The sequence below is a fragment of the Bos grunniens genome, chromosome X, assembly GCF_055505025.1.
Source record: "Bos grunniens cultivar Pamir isolate PY7600 chromosome X, Bosgru_T2T1.0, whole genome shotgun sequence".
NCBI lineage: Eukaryota > Metazoa > Chordata > Mammalia > Artiodactyla > Bovidae > Bos > Bos grunniens.
The window spans coordinates 36,037,900-36,053,171 of NC_141194.1; the positions used below are offsets into that span (position 1 = coordinate 36,037,900).

The 15,272-nt window shown below is 44.2% G+C and overlaps 1 long non-coding RNA gene and 1 pseudogene across 9 annotated transcripts in view; both read left to right on the forward strand.

Moving 5' to 3' along the window:
• Window positions 1-15,272, forward strand: part of LOC147340119 (uncharacterized) — a 571,221-nt gene that overhangs the window by 485,377 nt on the left and 70,572 nt on the right. The window contains exon 12 of one of the 9 annotated variants that reach the window (XR_015158935.1): window positions 6,292-7,218. The exons of 7 other annotated variants lie outside the window; for them this stretch is intronic. This is a non-coding gene — a long non-coding RNA (uncharacterized LOC147340119). Of the gene's footprint in view, window positions 1-4,645; window positions 5,110-6,291; window positions 7,219-15,272 lie in introns of those variants that run through there. One more of the 9 variants, XR_015158934.1, reaches the window with a different exon arrangement.
• On the forward strand, window positions 12,950-14,462 carry LOC147340128 (transmembrane protein 126A pseudogene; annotated as a pseudogene).

Here is a 15,272-nt window from a genome sequence, read left to right on the forward strand (position 1 = left end):
TGATGGAAATTTTGTAAAGCGGATAGAACATTTAGTAGGAGCAAAGTACATGTGGAAAGACACATGGATGCACTCAGAGGGAGGTGAGCGCTTTTGCAGTATTTGAAATCATTTATATGAGGACAGTTTTCCAGGTTCCCTTTGGCCAGTCATCTTGCTCTCTTTGGCTCTGTGTCCATATTTGGTCTGACTCAGGGCCCTTCCTGATGTGCATGTGCATCTTTTAGCCAAGATGGAGTCCAGCTCCTGAGGGTCTCTAGGAGGCTGCCAGGACATAAGGACACCCTCTGCCTTCTCTGACCCCTGAGGAACTTTTCTGTGCATGTGTAGTTTGGGAGATCTCCTTGACCTCAAGAGTGAGAAATATATAGCCACCTTCTCTTTTTACCCAGTCAGGGCTCAGCTCCTCTCTGTTTCTGCCATTATTTTTATCCTGAACTCTCCTGTCCTTAAGGGGCAAATTCCAACCTGTGGCCTCACTAGTACTATGCAGGTGAAAGAGACCTTGAAGAATTTTCTTCCTCTTATACAGTATTTGTTCAAATTTGTGTACAATATATCTGACCTTGGTAGTTATGAAAATGTTTCCTTTCCAATTCTGTCCTTTTAATTCTGTAAAGTACTGTGGCTTCAGTGATCACCCAGTCCCCAATAGCTTTGACAGTGCTGGCACATAATAGGTGTTCATTGAGTACCTATCAATTAAGTCTTTTATATTTAAGATAGAGGAACTAAGATGCTAAAAAACTGATGTGACTTGCAGTGGTTTGGACAGTACTTAGCAGGGAAACCTAGTTTAAACCTCAGAGTTTCCCATAGGAATCTAACTAGTTTGCATTTGAATCCTTCCTTGCACCCTGAGTGACTAACACTTTCACTTTTACTTTCACTTTGCTACTTTGAGGACACAGACCATGTATTGAACTTCCAGAAGATTGTGTTAGTTTCTCTCTGTGACCAACCCCAACCCCCGGGCTTAAGGATAGTCCCAAAAGAGGTCTATAAGAAATACGTGGGCTACTTTATTCTAAATATTTTGTGTTAAAAATTATTTCAGGGAAAAAAATTATTTTATGGGTGAGTCCTAACTGCTGTACAGCAAATTGTTCACCTACCATTTCTCAGGTTCCTACAAATCTCAGGGCTCTGTAGAGAGGACAGGGTAACAGTTTCTGTCTACTGTTTGTCACTTCATCCAAAAGAACATCTGTGCCTTTAATTGTCCATTTAAATAGCTTTCAGCTCCTGGAAATTCAGTAATATAAAAACCTTTGTAGTGAAAGTTACCAGGTGACAATGCAGCACCCTAGCAGGGAAGAAAGTACAAAGAGTAAAGCACATGAACCTAAGAGACAAAGTCAGTGACACGGATTTGCTGGGTTTTATAGAATCAAGAGGAAAATTATCCATTTCCTTTATTGTGAATAACACCTTCCAGAATACGATCATTCTAAAATACTAATTCTTACTCAGTGCCCTCAGGTTTTTCCCTAATCCCCTATTGGAGCAAGTCTCTCTGACAGTGGGCAGTATTTCAGTTACCAGCAGGTGAGGTGAATAAAACTGATAAACAAGAGTCCTTCAGCCCTTGGCCAGGGAAACAATAAATGACTTCAACAGATCTGTAGTTACCAGGCCTTCCAGCAAGAATCCTGAGCCCAATCAGGAAATTAAGTCCCAGTGTGCCTCAGTGTGTCCCCAGCAGATGAAAAGCACAGACGAAAGAGGGAACCAAGATAAAACCATGAAGGCCCCCGAATTCAGCAAGAGGCTTAGTGCACACTAATCGTATCGATCTGTTCAGGTCAAATACTAACATTTCTCTGCCCTTTGACGTCTTCTTAGATCCAGCCAACAACTGTAGGCACTGTCAAAGAGGAAAGTCTTAATGCAGGAGGTGGGGAGATAGTATGGAAAGAAAAGACAGACCATCCTATGGCCAGCACTCCGTGTTTTGTTTCATAGGACGTAAAATTTACTTCTGGCTTCTGAGAATTGTTTTTCAGCCATAAAGCTTTCAAAAATCTGGTGTACCTAATTCAAAGCTCTTAAAATTTATGTTATAAAATTTATTACTTTGCCTTACATAAATCATCACTTGGTAGTAACAAATGGTCTGAAAGAGCTGTATATTAAAAAGACAAAGCAGAATTTAATAGTGAAGATAGAGGTGTTTTCAAATCAGACAGCCAAAGCACTCAGTAATGGAAACATTTGTAAATGGGACACTGATTTACAGCAGGGCTCTTAGTTGGAGTGCGTAAATCCCATGCAAGTTTTTGTATCTAGCAGCTGTGACTTTTGGTCCATTGCTTATAAATCAAGAAGTTAATGAAGAGTCAGGGATCTGTAAAACCAGACACTAAATTAGAAATTTGTGGCTTTTGATTTATGTTACTCCAAGAATTACATATATAAATAAGCAAAAAAAATGCATTTAAAATCAGGTGAAGGTTAACATTTAGAAATCCATGCTGAACATGAAAAGATTGGCAATACCAGCTCAACCAGTTCAGTGCTCTGCATTTCAGAAGACTGTGTCAGGAATGTACAGAAGCAAAATGCCAGCAACTGAGCAACTTCAGTGAAATAGTTACCTAGTTCTTACCTATTAATTTTGGGCTTCCCTGATAGCTCAGTTGGTAAAGAATCTGCCTGCAATGCAGGAGACCCCGGTTCTATTCCTGGTTGGGAAGATCTGCTGGAGAAGGGATTGGCTACCCACTCCTGTATTCTTGGGCTTTCCTTGTGGCTCAGCTGGTAAAGAATCTGCCTGCAATGCAGGAGACCTGGGTTCGATCCCTGGGTTGGGAGGATCCCCTGGAGAAGGGAACGGCTACCCACTCCAGTATTCTGGCTTGAAGAATTCCATGGACTGTATAGTCCATCGGGTCCCAAACAGCTGGACATGACTGAGTGACTTTCACTTCACTACCTGTTAATTTTAATAGGTTAAATTTTTTTAAAAATATGATATTGACAGTAAAATACTTTTTTGCTCTATCAAGAAAGGATCCCCAAAATAGTTATATGTCAAATCCTAACCTGAAAAGAGACTGTCTAGTTAACATACATGAAGTTCAAAGATCTTCCTTTTCCATTGACACATACACACACACGTGATACCATCTAAGGACACTTCTCTCTCCTCCTTTGCCTCCTGACTCTGCCTCAGTGCACAGACACACACACACACACACACACACACACACAATCCCATGTAAGGACACTTCTCACTCCACCTTTGCTTCCTGACTCCACCTCACGGTTGAATCCTGGACAAGCTCACACATACAGACACACACAAACGTGATTCCATGTAAGGACACTTATCTTTCGTGCTTTGCCTCCTGATTCCACCTCACAGTCGAATCCTGAGGACACACACAAGGACACTTCTCTCTCCTCCTTTGCTTCCTGACTCCACCTCAGGTTCGAATCCTAGTCAAGTGCACAGGCACACACACACACACACGCACACACACACACACACACACACGGTCCCATGTAAGGACACTTCTCTCTTCTCCTTTGCTTCCTGACTCCACCTCACGTTCGAATCCTAATCAAGTGCACAGGCGCGCACACACACACACACACACACACACACACACACGGTCCCATGTAAGGACACTTCTCTCTCCTCCTTTGCCTCCTGACTCCACTTCAGTGTTGAATCCTAGACGAGCACAGACCATTTCAGGGGCGAGCTGCTCAAGCCCCGCGTGGTTGTTTTACACAAGCCACACAGGATGTCACGGAGGCACGTGAACTTGGGAGACCCTCACAGACCTCCTGTTTGTTTATCCCCGAATATCTCCTGAGAGGAGGAAGAACAAAAGTGAAGGAGTGAAGAGGAATCAAGGGAGCACAGGCAGTTTAGGAGCACAGGGCTAGGACCCCCGATAGGAGACTGTCTCAGAGGTGAGGCTGAACTAGGCACGTGTGCCTCCCCCTGGCTCTGTCCAACAGAGACCCCACTGCTGGGCTTGGACTGTTCCCTCGGGAGTTACACCCCCACAGAGAGCTGTACCCGTCAGAGTTTGGGGATTCATCCTGTGGAAGCTCCTCTGGGTCCTTTATCTGCACACCCCATCTCGCTTGAGAGTCAGGTGCCTTCTCCCACTGCTCCGAGGCTGAGGTGGAACACCTTGCCTCCCTGTCCTGCCAGCGGCCCCCCTGCCTTCTGCCCTCTTCCCTCCCAGCCACACTAGTTGAGTCTCACCATCGATGAAATCGTTCACGCTCCAGATTTGAAGGGTTGCTGATCTGTGGCCCCATGTGGGCTGACACCTTGCCGTGTGAATAGGGACCTTCAGGTGCTCTTCCCCTGGGTGGGGGCAAAATAATCTGGGACTTCATAGAGGCAGAGGGGAGGGTATTGAGGGGTGGGAGTGAGAGACAGTTTCTGTGCCTGAGGGTTTCTGGAAATGGGGACATGTGCTCTAGAATCACCCAGATGACACCTCCTAAGCCCCTGCTTAACATTCTGACTCTGGTGGGATTAACTCAGATCTCAGCAGCCCACTGCATGGTGAGCACTCAGGACTTGAATAGAGTATCCCCTCTTCCCTCCTCTGTTCTCACTGACTCGGTATCCCTGGATGCGAACACCCCGGACTCCCCCATGTGCCTCTCTCACAAGGTCTGCCGTGAAAGCATCTTGAGACAGACGTGGTGGAGATGGAGGAGATGCATGAGCCTCAGGTCTCCTGTTCTTACTGCTCACCAGAGACTGTGTCTGCCTCGAAGTGTCGTTTGTTTTTCTTCGCTTCCCCAAGTTCACGTTTGTGGACTGTGTGCTTGTGTCCATTCCCCACCTTTCAGTGTGGCTGCTGTGCGGCTCTTCAGAGTGTGGCCCTCCCTGGGGGAAACCACGTGAAATCTGAATGTCGACTGTGTCCTCATCTCCTGCTACAGAGAGAGCCGCTAGTCCTGTGATACCCTGCAGATCCCTCAGGAGTCTCCTAGTATCATTTGTCAGATTTTATAAAGCACAAGCTAAGGATACATGCATCTCGATGCTTAATAAAAAGTGTTCTAGTGTTATAAAGCAAATTCGTACTTCAGAAATTGATGGGATGAAATTAAAGGGCACAGATCCTAAAACTTGGAGTTTGAAGGTAAATTCTTTCCTCACTTAATATTTACTCTCAGGTTTATTTAACATCAGTCCTCGGGTTAGATCTGATGTGGTATTTCAGACTCATTGTACCCTTCTGCACTCTGCTGGGAATTTTAGCAAGCTGGGCATGGCAACAGATTATTGGGTTCGTAACAAAGTGGAAAATCAGAGAGAGTGGTGACATAATTTAGATACAGAAAATCCTCCAACATGCCATTCAAGCAGCTCCATTAGGCCCAAAACAAAGAAATAAAGCCTATGAGACTGTAGAATGTGGTATTTTGCTTTATAAGCATTTGATCATGTTTTGTGTATTGTTTGGAAGGAAAAAAAAAAGAGCTATTAGTCAGGAAACAGATATGCACATACACACCAGTGTATAAAAGTATATTGACTCTTATAAAGAATAAAATTCGGGATTTCTACTCCCCATGCTTTCATTTGCTAAACTAATGCTAGTTGTAAAGATCCAAACGCTTCAGTGTATCCCCATTATAAATTCATCAACATTAAACATGTGTTATCCAGGTTGTAATTCTTCTAATATCATCTACTTTAGGTGGACTATCAAATCTATGTCACTGATAAAACTTTATTTTCTGCAAGAAAATATGGTACTAGCTTCTAGCTAGTCACCCAAGAAAAACCAGCGTTTTCCAGTTATTGTAAAGATACTGGCTGATGTGTAAAGTGGATACTCTGCTGGTGATATACCAGAGAACAGGTGCAAGCAGAGACAGAAATAACAGCTGTTTAAATAAATGCATAATCACACACATAAATGACAGCTAGAACCTGTCCCTCTGAGAAAAGAACAACCAAATCCTGCTTTGGGGTCTGGGGGGGCAGGTATGTGCTGTCTGCCCCTAGATCTCCTGAGAGCCACTCTCTGCTCTTCCCTGGGCCCCAGGGGGTTGCTCCCTGCAGTGGGCATCTCTAGGCCCCTCTGTACTCTGCCTCTGCCAGGAGGTGTCAGCAGGCTCTTGGAGGGCAGAAGACAGCGAGGTCATGAGTGTATTTCTCTCACCTCCTCCTGGCTTGGGCAGTGATGATGCTCCTCCACAGCTATGGCTCTGCCCATGGCCCCTTCCTGCAAAGCTCCAGCCCTCAACCAGCTGTCAGGACACCTTCCGCTTCAGGTATGGTAAAGGCTTCTGTTTCTGCAGGTCCCTAGGTGCCTCAACAGCCCCTGGGCTTCCCTGACCCCGTCTCACTCTGTGAATGCTGCTGCTAAGTCGCTTCAGTCGTGTCCGACTCTGTGTGACCCCAGAGACAGCAGCCCACCAGGCTCCCCCGTCCCTGGGATTCTCCAGGCAAGAGTACTGGAGTGGGTTGCCATTGCCTTCTCCATAGCCCTACACTAAAAGAAGCGTCCTAAGAGATCATCATGTCAACCACTTTCCTTGGTTTTTAACAGATAAAATTAGTCAGACATCATACAACCGTTGTTAAATTAGGATTAGAATTTGCCTCTGGACCCCCAGTCTAGGCATTACCCTACACCCCTCTGCCGTATTTCTATATGGAAAGAGACTCGGGAGCAGAGTAATAGTAGCAAGAGGTAAGGCAGTGGAGCATCTGTAATGAGAAAGGATGAAGGGGCAGGAAGAGAGGGATGGTCTGTGCACCTGCATGGGGTCAGCAGCACAGTGTTGAAGGCTGTACCCCTTAGATGTGGAGAAATGCAGTCTTCCACGGAAAAGCACTCATGCAGCTTCCATGCCTCCTCCCACAAAGGTCAAAGTCCACCTTCTTTTTGAAGACTTTCTGGAACTGAAGCCACCAAACAAAATTAAATTCCCATAGACTTTATTGCTCCTAATGTTGTTGTTAGGATCAAGTGAGATAATGCATGTTTGTAGAAAGTGACAGATTTATGGTATTATTAATGAGAACCATCAATTACAGATGAGAATGCTTACCTCTGAGATGTGGTGTCTGTTTTGACAAGAAAGGAAATGTGTAAAAGATGCTGCTATCTGTAATCTGCTGTAAGCTGTAATTAATACTCCTCACCCTTCCTCAAAGGGCTCCTTGAATGAAGGGGCTTGCTGAAGAAGGAGTAAATAAATTGCCTTAGACTGTCATCACAACATTGGCTTTGGTGTCTGTTTTCATCTTGATTTATACATCTGGACCACAGTCTGTGGTACAGAATTTTCTTTTATAAAACAAACTGAGGATGAGGTGGTCTCCTAAGACTCCTAGAGGGTCTGTGCAACAGGCCGGGACAGAGTCTTTCTGACTGCTGAATTCCAGAGATTAACTACAGCCTTTGCTGAGTTGTCAGTGTTGGATGGATTACATCATTGCCAGGAGATTTTCAACAGCCCTCCAATAAAACAGCTCCCATAAAAATGAGGATTTACTCAATGACAACTTTTCAGGGAATCACTTGACTCATAACTGGCAGAGTCAGCTCTGAGAGTGAGAGAACAGATCTTCCCTGAGCTGTGCTTTACCCAGAAGCAGCTGGCGAGAACTTTGAAACTCTGCCTCACAGAGTGTGGCTTCCACAGCCTGAACGAGATGCCGGGTCCCTCAAACCAGTAACTACACAGAGTTCCCAGTACTCAGGCAGTGCTTTCCATCTGAGCTGAGGACCCTGAAGCAACTTAGAGAAGCAGTGTGCACAGTGGAGAAGGAAGCCCCGGGTTCAGGGAAGTCCACTTTCCCCTCTAGAGCCTTGAGAAGAAATACAGGCTGCAGAGACAGCCCACTCGCTATCAGGATTTACTCTCAGGAAGTCCTGCCAGTTCACGGAGTGAGAGTGGATGAGATCATCTGCAAGGCGCTCTCTGGAAACAGATTGGTTACATTGAAGACGAAGTCCTCTCCATCAAGTCCTTGCCCCAGGACATGGGCACGGCTCTCAGACAGAGCTTTGCAGGCTGCTCCTAGACAGAGCACACCTGCAGGCCGAGGTGGGCACCGCATGTGCTCAGCGGCTACAGCCACTCCCGGCTGCCCGTGGGGATGAGCCTGTGGGTCTCCATCCACAGAAAGCTGCAGCAACGTCAGCGTGTTTGCCAGGAAGCTGTCAGCCTAGGTGGGTTCAGGATGGGGAACACATGTACACCCGTGGTGGATGCATGTTGATGTATGGCAAAACCAATACAATATTGTAAAGTAAAAAAAAATAAAAGAAAAAAAAGAAAAGACCCCCAAAGCAATTGACTTTTATTCAAAGGCCACCAAACTGCAATGCTGATCTAACTCGAATGAGGGAGTGGAGCACTTTAGTTTGGAGGCGGGCTTTTAGGGAAGTCAGTCTTGTTGCTGGTATGTGTGAGTGAGTTCTGTGAAGCTGGCAGCGGGCACCAGTCAGTGGAAGAAAGGCCATGGGTTACACATTAAGGAAACATTTGCCTTTGGAGCAACAAAGTTTTACAGGCTGTTAGAGGAAGCCTATCAGAGATGATTTGGTCAGTTGCCTGCTGACCATATGGTAACCTCGTGTCACTCTTAGAAGGGTTAGGTCAGGGACCTTAGCTTGTGCTCTCCCCCCGCCCCCATCCCAGATTGATTGTTCCAAGGAACTCGACACCATCAAGATATGTCTGACCTCAGGGTCTTAGCTGAAATCACCAGATCTCAAGAAGGTCTTCCTAAAGAGCTTGCCCTGCAGCTTTCAAGTCAGCATATGCTGTGGCCCACACCCCTCATGTGCCCCTCCACTCCTTTCATTGGCAGTGAGTCTCTGAAAGGTCTGTTTGCATTTGGGCTGCATCTGTCCTCAACTTGCCATGTAGGTGAATGGCCCCCATACACACGTCTGTCACCGTACTGGAACATGACACTGTGACTCTGTTTATGGGGACAGTCCCTAATGTTGGAAAGGATCCTGGAAGGCAGGCCCAGGCATGCTGCCTTGGTTGCTGAATGGATCATATGGTAAGTGAGGGGGGATGTCTAGGGTAGTGACAAACAGGAAGTCTGGGGGCTTAGGGAAGTGGCTGATAATCAGCTGGCACTCTAAAAGCTCAATATAGTGATAATAGTCTGCCCCTCTCTTGGGCCCTCGAAGTCCAAGATCCTCAAGGAAGAGCTTTGATGACAAAAAGTAGCTCTGTCCAGTCGTAGCAGTTTGGTCTGTATAAAGAGCACAGCATCATCATTAGAATACACAGTTCTGGCCAAGCCACTTGCAGGCTGTGTCTCTGGCCCATTGCTTATTCTCTGCAAGCCCTGGCCCTTCAGTCATGAAATGTAATGGTGACACCTACTTCACAGGGTGTTTTGAAGATCAAAGGTATGGGAAAACACTCAGCCTAATGACTTCTACATAGAAACCATGCAATTATCCCTGGAATACTGTTGTGTGGAAGGGACCTGGATTAGATCTCAGCCGATTCCCTGGGACATATGAGAAAGCTGAGGTCCTGGGATGTTGTCACTTCCTTGTGATCACCCAGGAGTTTAATCACAAGCCCAGAAGAGGAACACAGGTTTCCTGGCTCCCAGTGGAATGCTTTTCATTCTACATTACACTGCCTCTCTTATCCTTTTACAAATGATGATATACCATAGCTTTGCCCCTGTGGTATGTGGTATGTTAATGTGTTCATGTTAGTAACATTTTCCTGTAGAACAACAAACAGCAAAAAGTAAGTATAAAATGAGATTTTACTCATAAAGGATAAAACCTATAGAGGAATGCTTAATGAAGGGCCTGGGCGTGTGGCGTGGGGGATTCACACATACAGGCCATGAATTCACTTCTTTCCAGAATGACAAGTCAGTGTGATGCTCGCTGTCTATTGTCCTCACAAAGACTTCCCAGTTATTCTCTACGCTGACTCTCTGGAAGCTCAGGTAGGGACTATCCTCTGACAGAACACAGATGGTCCTCCCCTGGGAACCGTTGCCTGGAAGTCTGCCAAGAATCTGCATTTCTGTCTCTCTCTGGCAGTTTCACGATGATGTTTAGAAGCAGCGATGTGAAGTGAATAGCCACAGAGTGGAGAGTTCTTCCATCAAGTTAGCATGACCCCTGACAGCTGGGAACAGCAAACTCGCTTTTAAAGAAAACTGCCAAAGGGTCACCCTGCTCTAGCTTTTCTTTAGTTACCCAACACCAGCACATGGGTTCGTGTGTGGAGACAGCAAAGGAAACACGCCCCAGGCCCAGACTTTAGCTGCCTTCCCTTTCCCTGCCTCCTCCCCAACCTGCAGACCTGTAAGCAAGCAGCTCCGCTGAGGGAAGATGCAATGTGGTTCTGTGGTTCACTGGTTGGTGTGTGTCTGTGTGTATGTGTGATTTTTCCAGAGACACAAACTCTCCACAGTCACTAAGGCAGCAGAACATGTTCTAACTTCCAAGATGCAGAAGAAGCAGTCACAATCTGTCAGAAAACAACTGTTCGCCAAAGAACGCTCCCAGAAGCACTAACCTTAGTTTAATATGTTATTGATTTTCTAAACTGTTAACTATGGTTTTTAATAGCATTATCCTACATGATACTACACATTACATCAATTATTACCTAGTTTATTAAAGCATTAATGTTGCCTTCAGCAGTTAGCTGAAAAACTGATAGTACGTGTGAGACTTAAAATAAGGGATTTCCCAATGAACATTCGTTAAGTATTTTAAATGGCTTATAGGAGCTCTTCAGTACATTCCAGACTCTTTTTCTCCTTCTCTTATCTCCCCTACCCCCCAAAAAAGAGCCTGTACTGTGCAAGTGTGAAGCACCAGTGGGTTTAGTGAGGTGATCCACAATTATCCATTAGAAGATATTTGCATAGTTAATTAAATATCACTACTGATTGAAAGGTGTGTGTGCATGAGCACATGCATGCAGATGGAGAACTTAGGAATAAAGTAAAGGGTTTTAAACTATTTAAAAGCAGTGGGTATTGTCCCATTGTTGGTGCAAGGCAAGATTCTCGTCTTTTCTTTTACAGGTAGTGTATTAGTCTGCTAGGGCTGCTATGATAAAATACCACAGACTGGGTGGCTTAAACAACATAAGTTTATTTTCTCACAGTTCTGGCAGATGAAGGTCCAAGATCAAGGTGCCATCAGGGTTTGCTCCTGGTGAGGCCTATCTACCTGGCTGACTTCTCACTGTGGCTTCACATGGTTTTCCCCCTGGGTGTGTGTACAGAGAGGGAGAGAATTCTGGCGTCCCCTCCCCTTCTCATGAGGATGCCATGCCTACTAGATTAGGACCCCGCCCTCACGACCTCATTTATCCTTAGTTCTCTCCTTAAAGGCCCTATCTCCACACTTAGTCATATTGGGGATGGGGCTTCAACATACCAATTTGGTAGGGACACAGTTCAGTCCATAGCAGGAAAGCAGCATGTCTAAGTGGAACATCTTGGACATTGGAATCCATTTGACCTGGTTTGGGGTTCCATTGATGCCAGCTGTGTGGCTTTGGGCAAATTATGTCATCTTTCTGTGCCTCAGTTTCCTCATCTGCCTACCTTTCAGGTTGCTAGCCTTCAGTAGATATAAACTATAGTTATTTTCATTGCTTATTTCATGCAATTACTTGTTGAGGACTCTGCCTTACTCTTTGTATAACTTGTTTAAAAAAAAAACCTTATAAGAGGATTCTTTTTCACTCTCTGAATGTGTTTTTTTGTGTTCTTACATGTAGGGGGTGGTGGTTTGCTTCCAGTTTGAGTAGAAGTTCTTTGAGGGCAGGGAACGTTCCATCTTATATTTCTTTTTATCTGGCACCTCACTTAGTATATTTTACATAGCAAATACTCAAGATAGTCATGATATTTTTGTTGGTTAGAAAGTTATTGCACCTGCCTTCTTGATTTCCGGGGCCACTTTTTTTTCTCTATCCCTGCTGCTGCTGCTGCTAAGTTGCTTCAGTGGTGTCCGACTCTGTGCGACCCCATAGACGGCAGCCCACCAGGCTCCCCCATGCCTGGGATTCTCCAGGCAAGAACACTGGAGTGGGTTGCCATTTCCTTCTCCAATGCATGAAAGTGAAAAGTGAAAGTGAAGTCGCTCAGTCGTGTCCGACTCTTCGCAACCCCATGGACTGCAGCCCACCATGCTCCTCTGTCCATGGGATTTTCCAGGCAAGAGTACTGGAGTGGGGTGCCATTGCCTTCTCTGTCTCTATCCCTACCTCTCCTTTAACATGGCCCTGTTAATGAATTTTAGCACATTATATGGGATTGTTGAAGTCCTGAAATTAGTAACTAATTGTTGATGTTTATGCCTTATTTTCTACCTCATTCTAGAAAGTAACTGTCAGTATATGGTAAGTCCTGAAATGAAAGGATCCACTTGTGTCGATGTCAGCTATTGAACTGAAGTCAATCAATTTCTGACAAAGTTCCCCCCTAAAGAGCAGAGGCAGACTATTAGCAATTAAGTTTAAGTTATTGTTTATGTTAGTTCCTACATGGTAGTAATTTTTCCTGTTTTTATAAAGGGTCTGTGTAATATATTTCAAGCTCCTATTATTAATATTTATAAATTTTCTCTAAGGTTGTGATTTTCAGAATAGGAATATGTTGACTTACTGTGTGTGGTTAATAGTTTGAACAAATAGTCAACTATGTCTGTTTGGGCTAAAATGAAGTAGAAGACATTTTAGTTCAAGGAGCTTATGGCCCAATATGAGACATAATCTATGGTGATATAACAAATGAAAATATAATACTCTAATCAAGATTCAGATGAGAATGCTGTTTGAGCTCATCAAGATTATAAGTCATTACAGAGAATGATCAACTTATATTTCCTTATATCTTCACCATAACTGTTTTGGTGCCAGATAGAATTAACATTCATAGACATTCCATGAATAACCAATTTCTTTTTCTTGACATATGCTGCGGCTGCTGCTAAGTCGCTTCAGTCGTGTCCGACTCTGTGCGACCCCATAGACGGCAGCCCACCAGGCTCCCCCATCCCTGGGATTCTCCAGGCAAGAACACTGGAGTGGATTGCCATTTCCTTCTCCAGTGCATGAAAGTGAAAAGTGAAAGTGAAGTCGCCCAGTCGTGTCTGACCCTCAGCGACCCCATGAACTGCAGTCTTCCAGGCTCCTCCATCCATGGGATTTTCCAGGCAACAGTACTGGAGTGGGGTGCCATTGCCTTCTCCTTATTGACATATAGTTGATTTATAATCTTGTATTAGTTTAAGGTATGGCATAGTGATTCAGTATTTGTGTAGATTATACTACATTCGAAGTTATTGCAAAAAATGGCTATAATTGCTTGTGCTGTACAATATATTATTGCTTTTTATTTTATACATTGTATTCTGTATCTCTTAATCCTCTACCCATATCGTGCCCTTTCCCCCATTCTTCTCCTCACTGGTAACCACTAATTTGTTTTCTGTATCTGTGAGTCAGTTTCTCTTTTGCTATATATATTCCTTTGTTGTATATTTTTAGATTCCTCATGTAAGTGATATCATACATAATTTGTCTTTCTCTGTCTATTTCACTCAGTGTAATATTCTCTCAGTCCACCCACGAGCTCACAAGTATTTTGACCTACACTGGAAAGTTTTCTGACAAATCTTCAGTCTCTGTCATTTTTTCTTCACAACTCTAGATGACAAAGACTGTGAATATAATAAAAGAACATATAAATGACTTGCCTTGTGGCAGCCAAAATGGCTGCACATAGGCGACTTGAGCAAAGGTTGGGGTGAGCCCTCACTTGCCTGATGAAGACCGGAGGAGGCAGCGACTGCTGGGAGAAGAGTGTAAGGCTCAAGATGGAAAATCATGAACCAGATGGTACTATCAAGGAGAACTTAATTGATATCATAGCCAGAAAAATTAACGAACTTCTAGAAGCAGAAAGAAATCTGCTTGAAAATGGATTAACATATTGGACTTAATGCTGCTCTCTGTTGCCTAATAGGAAACAGTCTTTTTCGATGCATCTTACATGTGACACAGGCTGCTGGCTTACCAGTGGCGTTGATCCCATTTTTGACAGCAAACATATCTTACAAACGTTTTGTAAGTTTACCTTTGAATACAGGTGATCTGCATTGTGAAACCTGTACCATAACACAAGGTGGATTGGTTGGTCTTGTTTTCGGTGGCCTGTACCTTGTTTTCTTAGCTGTCCCTGTGAATGGTAGTCTGGCAGCTAGGTATTATTCAGCTCTGCTACCAGAGAAAGGAGACATCTTAAATTACTGGATTAGGACTTTTAAGCCTGTCGTTAGAAAGATGTTATTTCCCATTTTGCTCCAGACTGGGTTTGCTGCATACCTTGGGTCTAGACAATATAAACTACTTATAAAGGCTCTTTAGTTACCCAGAAGTTGAGTGATTGTTAAGCAGATCTGTACACAAAAATAAAACTAACCTACATCTAAGTATAAATAAACAGACTTGTATATAAAAATAAAATGACTTGCCGTTTTAAAGCTAATATGTACTTAGGTATGTATTTCCATGCATGAGTCAACAAGATATACCTGCTTTATTAATAATGCAATAACAGTGATGTTTTTATGCATAATCAAATTAATTGTTTCACCGCATTGCTGCTGCTGCTGCTAAGTCACTTCAGTCGTGTCCGACTCTGTGCAACCCCATAGACTACAACCTTCCAGGCTCCTCGTTCCATGGGATTTTCCAGGCAAGAGTACTGGAGAGGGATGCCATTGCCTTCTCCAGTTTCACCGCATTACTCAGTTCTAAACCTCTCTCTAGCCTCCAGCTTAGTGTATCTCCTTAAAATCTGAGTTTAGACTGCTGCATTGTGAAGTCCTAGGGTTCTATCAGGAGCTGATATTGGGTTATTTCACACCAGAACATGCCCCTCCAAGGGCTTTTTCTCTAGGTTTCCTCTTTCTTTGAATGATACTGCCAGTGTCCTGTCCCAGTCTCACCTGCACAAGTCACCAATATCATTCATCTTTTATGTCTGCCTTTTCCCTGTCCTCATCCCTCAACTGCAAGCGGTGATTAAGATACGAGCCTTCTAGGAGTTCCAAGTCTGGCCCCATCTTTCTTTGTTTCAGTTTCCATTGCTTTTAGTTCAAGTTATCATTATCTCTTGCTTCTCTGGAAGTGATTGTCCAGTCAGCAGTTTCTCTTTGCTCCCGTTATTAGTGTGGATCTCTCTGTCACTCAGTGTCTATATAAATATGATCTTGATTCCACCTCAGCAGTGGGCTGCTGTTACC